At 50.7% G+C, this 7,449-nt stretch overlaps 1 protein-coding gene across 2 annotated transcripts in view; it reads right to left on the reverse strand.

Moving 5' to 3' along the window:
- HDLBP (high density lipoprotein binding protein) overlaps positions 1-7,377 on the reverse strand; it is a 57,947-nt gene extending 50,570 nt beyond the window's left edge. For both annotated transcript variants that reach the window (XM_052637172.1, XM_052637174.1), the window contains exon 1: positions 7,232-7,377. The gene's annotated coding sequence lies outside the window, so the exon portion shown is untranslated. The remainder of the gene's footprint in view (positions 1-7,231) is intronic.
- Positions 7,378-7,449: the final 72 nt, after the last annotated feature.

Below are 7,449 nucleotides of genomic sequence, written 5' to 3' on the forward strand. Positions count from 1 at the left end.
TCAGGCCCTGTGCGCTCAGTGGCTTCAGGCCTGGGGACCCTGATCTGTTCACTTCCTCCCAGAAAATCTACTGACAGGTATGCACTTTGTGAAAAACAAATGCCTGACAATGGACTCAATGATAATCAAAATTCTAAAGGGCACAGGACAATTTTCTAGTGTCTCCTTTGAGGGAAAATGCCTACCTTGCTGCAGAGGCCTGGCTGGCCCCAGCCCTGAACGCTCTATCACCTCTGGAGAGCCTGAGAGGAAACACCAGGTAAGTTGTCAAGGGTGAATGTTTAAGCGTGCAAATTTCTGAGAGTGAGGACCAGGGCAGACCCTGAACCCTTGCGGTGTGCCCCTCCCTGGCCTGCAAAGGGAGTGGACACTGGTACCCGGCCTCTCGTGTCATTGTGAGGATTACGGGAGCTCACGCGCGGACGCTTAACCCGGCCTGGCAGAGCAAGCTGGGGGATTTTCTGTTACCAGGGCCTCCTCGCTGGCTCTGACAGTAGGACTCCGGCAGTGCACATGGCGTGGCCTTAACTCAGCCACGCTTCCGTCTTCTTTTTCTTAATTTCTTTTAATTTTTTTAATCTTTTTTTTTTTTTTTAATTCAGTCACTCTTGCCAGGGGCTTCAACCCCCAGGCTCCTCTCTCCTCGACTGAAAAACCAGACAGCACATTAAAAAGCAGAGACATTACTTTGCCAACAAAGGTCTGTACAGTCAAGGCTATGGTTTTCCCAGTGGTCATGTATGGATGTGAGAGTTGGAACATAGAGAAAGCTGAGCACCAAAGAATTGATGCTTTTGAACTGTGGTGTTGGAGATGACTCTTGAGAGTTCCCTGGACTGCAAGGAGATCCAACCAGTCCATTCTAAAGGAGATCAGTCCTGAATATTCATTGGAAGGACTGATGCTGAAGCTGAAACTCCAATACTTTGGCCACCTGATGCAAAGAACTGACTCATTTGAAAAGACCCTGATACTGGGAAAGATTGAAGGCAGGAGAAGGGGATGACAGAGGATGAGATGGTTGGATGGCATCACCGACTCAATGGACATGAGTTTGAACAAGCTCCGGTAGTTGGTGATGGACAGGGAGGCCTGGTGTGCTGCAGTCCATGGGGCTGCAAAGAGTTGGACACGACTGAGCGACTGAACTGAACCAAGCTACTGAAACACCCCATGACATCTGGGTGTACCTGTACCCCTCACCCTCATCAACTAAAATGTTCATGTTTATTTTTCGCATCTGTAGGGGAAATATGATTTTAATGTCATCTTCGATCATAAGCAACTGAAATCTTGCTCTGCACATTGCCATGTGAACTTCTTGACTGTGGAGACTGACCTGTTCACAGCCTCCATCCATGCTCCTACCAGGGTGCCTGAGCACACGTTTAAGACAAGGAAAAACGCGCAGCTGGGCTCCAAGCGACAGAGCAAACAAGAGTAGGAAATGTGAGCAAGACTCTAGCTGTAGCTAAAATAGCGCTGCGAAAGGGTGCCCAGACAGAAGCAGTTAGGAAACACTATCAAAAAAGACCATTTTTTGTTTTGTTTTGCCTGTGAGGCCTCTTGGCCGAAGGCAGTGGCTCCCCCGCTCTGGAAAAGGGAACCTGAATCCCTGCCCTGGGGAACGCCAGTAACAGCAGAGTGCTGGGAAGCCACTCTGCAGGCAGGGGAATGAAGTTCCTACACAGCCATTGCTAAGGTCCTGACCTTCTCCTCTCACTGGAGGCCCCTTAAAGACCGGAAGCCAGGCAAGAGTCTGGGAGGTATTCTTCCGGAGAATCCAAAGAGACCTGCACAAGCCAACAGGGCGCTGTATAGAATGGCCCAGCCAGGTGCCTCCACGGTGTGTGCCACAGGAAGCAGACCCCAACCAACCCCGAGGCCAGGGTCCCTCTGACATGTATGCAGGCAAGCAAACTTCACTGGAGATCCCAGAAAAGGCTCTAACCCCCTGAAAGCCAAAATCCCAACACAAAAAGCAACCAGAAGCAAGTGGTGACTTCAGGGAAAACTCTCCAACGTCCTCAGAGAGATCAGAGGACATCCAGGAAACAAACAGAGGAGAGGCCACAAGACACAGAAAGGTGGAGAGAAGCGCTAAGAAATAGAGTGAGGAGAGCTCAACAGGAGGGCCACAAGAATGTTTCCAGAGAGAAACGGGAAGCCTAAGGAAGTCAGACTGCCAATCCAGAAGGTCCAACAGTTGAATTCTAGAAAGAAGTGTGAGAACGGGAAGAAATCAACTACATTGAGAAAAACACCCAGCACTGAAGATCAGAAGTTTCCACAATAAAGGGCCTCAAAGGGCCGGCAGGACATTAGACGAAAACAGACTCCAAGGGCCATCACTGCACTGGGTATTTTGCATTTCACACAAAATCCTGCAAGCTTCAAAGAAAACACAGTCAGACACAAAGGCTCAAGAATCAGAACTGCGAACACTTCAAGGGTGACACTGAGAAATGGAAAATGGGGGCAACCGATGTCCAACCTCTCACTCGAGTACAAGGGCCGAACAATGCACTCCAAATATCCAGGCTCTCAAAATTTATTTGCCAGCCAATTCCTTGAGGAAGCGCTCCATCAAAATGGGGGCTGGGGGCGGGGGCGGGGATCAAGAATGAGAAAGACAGGGGTTCCAGGAAACCGAAAGCAGTGAGGCCTGCAGTGAGGTTCCAGCAGGCAGGAGGCGTGGGCCAGCAGAGACTGACCAGGTGAAAGACGGGGTCCCCTGAAGGAGGTTTAAACAACTGGTGAACTGGGGGCTGAATGCTAGCGGCAAATACATAGAAAACTAAGAAAACAACCAAAACCATTCATATGAACTTTAGGGAAAACAAAAACTCCAGAAGTGCCATTATACGATTTGGCACAGCTGTTAGCAGTATGCCAGTAGTCATAAAGACTAAACATCCAACAAGCAGATTAAAGGGGCACCTATTGCGGGCACTGTCTGTGTAGCAAAGGCAGAGGGGCAAATGAGAACAAGAAATGGTGCACCTCCTGATAAGTGAAGAGACGATGTGTGGGACAGGGAGGGAAGAGAAGTAAGTGAGCAAGTCAGGCATGGATGTGAGAGGTGGCATCACAGACAGGTGTCCTGGAACACGAGGCAGCTGGAATGAGGTGGATGAACCTAGAGCCTGTTATAGATGGTAAAACCAAGTCGGAAAAAGAAAAACAAGTATTGTATACTTACACAGACATAATAGAGAATCTAGGAAAACGGTTCTAATGAGCCTATTTGCAAGGCAGGAATAGACACAGAGAGGTAGAGAACAGACTTGTGGTACATTGGGGGTGGGAAGGAGTGGGCAGGACAGAGAGGAGCACTGAAATATATACTGTATGTTATACAGCTAGTTTGCCAACATTAATTTGCCAACAAAGGTCTGTATAGTCAAAACTATGGTTTTTCCAGTAGTCATGTATAGATGCGAGAGTTGGACCATAAAGAAAGCTGAAGAACTGATGCTTTTGAACTGCGGTGTTGGAGAAGACTCTTGAGAGTCCATTGGACTGCAAGGAGATCAAACAAGTCAATCCTAAAGAAAAGAAACCTGAATATTCATTGGAAGGACTGATGGTGAAGCTGAAGTTCCAATACTTTGGCCACCTGATGTGAAGAGCCGACTCATTAGAAAAGACCCTGATGCCAGGAAGGATTGAAGGCAGGAGGAGAAGGGGACGACAGAGGATGAGATGGTTGGACGGCATCACCGATTCCATGGACATGAGGTTTGAGGAAGCTCCGGGAGATGGTAAAGGACAGGGAAGCCTGGTGTGCTGCCGTCCATGAGGTTCGCTAAGAGTTGGACACGACTGAGCGACTGAACAGTAACAGAAATAGCTGGAGGGAAGTTGCTGTGTGACACAGGGAGCCCAACCCTGTGCTTCGTGACAACCTACAGGGGTGGGTGAGGGCCTGGGAGGGGGCGCAAGAGGTAGGGTTACATGTATACTCACTTATGGCTGATTCACACTTTCTGTTGTACGGCAGAAACCAACAACACTGTAAAGCAATTGTCCTCCAAATAAAAATAAATTTAAAAAATGAAAAGACAGGTCTTCTGTCGGGGGGGACACATGATCAGAGGAAGGAAACTGATGGGTTTTCTTTCTTTCAAGTCTTTCCAGGTTTATTTGATCTTTTAAAAGGTGCATGAAGATATAATCCTGGTTTGAAGTAAAATTAATTTTCCACTTTAAAAACCATGGCTGCCAATAAGCAGTACTAAGGGAGAGCACGAATGGCCCGCGCACAGCCGCCAGACCGTCAGCAGCGCCAGCAAGGCGGCTAACAGCGCGCCTAGGCAGGCCTGGTTCGTCTAATGGCAGCAACAAGCGCTGATGCGCCTGGTAAACAGCAGCTGACTGGGAATATCACCCCTAAAATGTCTCTGATATTAAAATACAAAAAGGTAAAAAGAAATGAAAATCTTACTTCAGCTCGAAACAACTTATATCATCAAGTTTTCAAATGGCATATACATAAAAAAGTCTACTTCTTTTTTTGGTCTTCAAATGTTCAATGCTGTGGCACTTTTACAATTCAAGACAAAAGATACATTAAGGTTCTTTCTATACTTGATCAGAAAGTTTTACAGCATGTACCCTGGACTTTTTGCTACCAAAATTCAGCAACTGGACTTGAGCTGTGTGCTCTGCTTCTTCCAGGAACCAGGTTATTTCTTCACAGGAAAAGGAAGAACCTTTCTCTGATCATTAGCTCTGTGAGACGAATGTGTGCTGAATGGGCCATACCAAATATCTAAGCACTATAAAGGGTTCTCGTCATTAACAGTGAATCTGTGCGATCCACTCGTGACTGAACATCACCAAGTCATCTTGGTGGACACTCATCAGTTGAAATCCTGTCCAAGTCAGAGTGTTCACCAACCCTGTGACACCAAGTCAGAGTGTTAAAACCAGCAGTATACCAAATTCTCAACCTCTTGAGGGTATGCCACCTCAAATACCAGTTGCTTGTCCCCTTTGCATAAGCCAGTCCCTTCTAGCACAGTTCACCTGGAAAAACTCCTATTCATCTTCTAAACCCCAGTTTCAGGACAAGGTTCTTTGTGAAGATTTTCCAACAGGCAATCCCTGCCCCCTTTTCCTACTCCACGAAAGTGAAAGTACTTGTTGCTCAGTTGTATCCAACTCTTTATGACCCTATATGAACTGCAGCCCACCAGGTTCCACTGTCCATGGAATTTTCCAGGGCAAGAATACTGGAGTGGGTTGCCATGCCCTCCTCCAGGGGATCTTCCTGACCCAGGGATAGAACCTGGCTCTCCTGCATTACAGGCAGGTTCTTCACTGTCTGAGCCAGCAAGGAAGCCCCTTTCCTACTCCATACCTTGTACTACTTCCATTGCCACACTTAGAACACTAACCTACTCCTTAACAAGGCGATCTCCCCTATTAGACCACAAACTGCCTGAGGAAGAGAAAACAAAGGTCTATGTCCTCCTTACTACGCATCCTCAGAAACCTTAAGGGTATGGCACAGTGCCATTTCCAGTAAGTTTTTAAAAAATATTTTCTACCCTTGAAGTAGTCATGAGGTGAAAGTCAAACCACCAGAAACCCCAAACAACAAAACCCAAGGAGAAACTAAATACTTGATGGTTCAAGAAGAAATTCTCCCATCAGGACGGTGAGAGGTCAGCCTGGCCCCTTAGAAGGCACTCTGTGACAAGGATCCAGCGGGGTCTCGAGTGCCCAGGAATGAGGGCCAGCGACATCTTAGGAGCGCTTTCCTTCACTCAGGTGACCTCAGTCTGATTAGAGAGGAGGTAAGCCCCGAAAGGGCGTGACACAGAGTGGAACTAACAGCAGTTACAGGCAAGTTTCATCTTCGCTGTTTCCAATGGCTTTCAAATGTCCTTCAAGACTTGAGGGGGTACGCTCAGTTTTCTCCAAACCTAAAACTCTCGTGATAAGCGGGTGGTTGATGTCTCAGATCCGGAGAACTGGGAGTTCAAACAACAGAAGCCACTCTGAACCAAATACCTTCTCAACTACTTTAGGACTCTAATATAAACCGTACTTCTTGAGCTTAGCGTGGGGGTGCTTCGTGCTCAGTCATCAAACACCACCCTGAGCACTAGACTTCGTCCAACGTCTCATTAGCCCAGGTTGCTCCCAGAAACCCACATGGAGCTTGTTCTGTAGAAGAGCACTACCGGCTGCCTCAGACAAAACCCTAACTGTGACGCACCTCGTCGTAACAGGGCCTCAGAAAGCCAGCTGCAGAGGAAGCGCCCGCCCGTCGTGTCCTGCTGCGGACACCGCCGCAGGTGCAGGCGATCCTGAGGGCAGCCGAGGACAAGAACCGAGGACCTCAAGGGTAAACCACCCTGTTCCGGAGGATTCCGCTAAGACTCATCTACATTCCTTCGGACGGTGCTTAATAAGACACAGAGGCCGGCCTTCCACCGGTTTTACGTGGCGCCAGGACGCCACGCAGGGGCTGCCCTTCCCGTCCCCTGAGTGGGCCGGGAGGGGAAGCCGGGCCCTGAGCGCTTCACTTTTCAAAGACGTCTCGTCAGGACGCCCTTTGGGCACAAGCACCTTCCGGCTCCCCGCACCGCGCGGGCGCCCAATGGAAACTCCAGAGTCGTGTTTACTGACAGTTGAGGCATTCGCGCCCAGCCTCCCGGGCCTGCAGGTCGCGGGAGCCGGGGTGAACCGGCCAGACACGGCTGGCCCCCGCCGGGCACGGGGCCCTCCCGCCCCGAGCCGCAGTGGGCTTGGAGGAGCCCCCAGGCCTCACCTAGCGAAAGACGGGGGCCGCCGGCCCACCCTCCCTCCCGTCAGGAGCGGGCCCCAGCCCTGGGCTCAAGAAGGCCACGTCCCCGGGGACGGGCGCCCAACTCTATGGTCCGCGTAGGCGCCGCAGGCCCACGTGACCCGCGGCAGCCAATGGAGGCGCGGGCCCGACCACCGAGACGACGGCGGCCCGGGGCTAGAGCGGCCCGGGCGGGCCGCTCGCCATCCCTCCCCGGCCCAGCTCCGGCACTCCCTGCTCGGTGCTGCCGCCATCTTCCTGGAGGAGAGACTCAGATGTGAAAGGTCCCCCCTCCCCGTGGTCGTTCCGAACTCTTACTGCCACCTGCCCTCCCCCCGTCCGCCTCTCCCCTCCTCTCTGGTCACTAAGCTCCACCTAAAGAAACTCTCTTCCCCTCATTCTAGTTATCCACAAGGCAAAGTGTTACATTACCTGTTCCTCTCTTATCAGTGTAAGGAAATCAAGCTCATAACGTAGGAACTGTGGCGAAACAGGGACGAGCCGCCATCTTGGTAAAGGAGAACAGGCTACGCTTGACCTCCCCCCCACCCCCAGCCTCTATATGGCCAACCGCCGTGGGAGGGGCACGGCGCCTGCGCAGAGGCGGAAACGGGGGCCGAGGCTGCGCCTGCGCACTTGGGAGCTGGCGG

This window comes from Budorcas taxicolor, chromosome 3, assembly GCF_023091745.1.
Source record: "Budorcas taxicolor isolate Tak-1 chromosome 3, Takin1.1, whole genome shotgun sequence".
Taxonomy (NCBI): Eukaryota; Metazoa; Chordata; class Mammalia; order Artiodactyla; family Bovidae; genus Budorcas; species Budorcas taxicolor.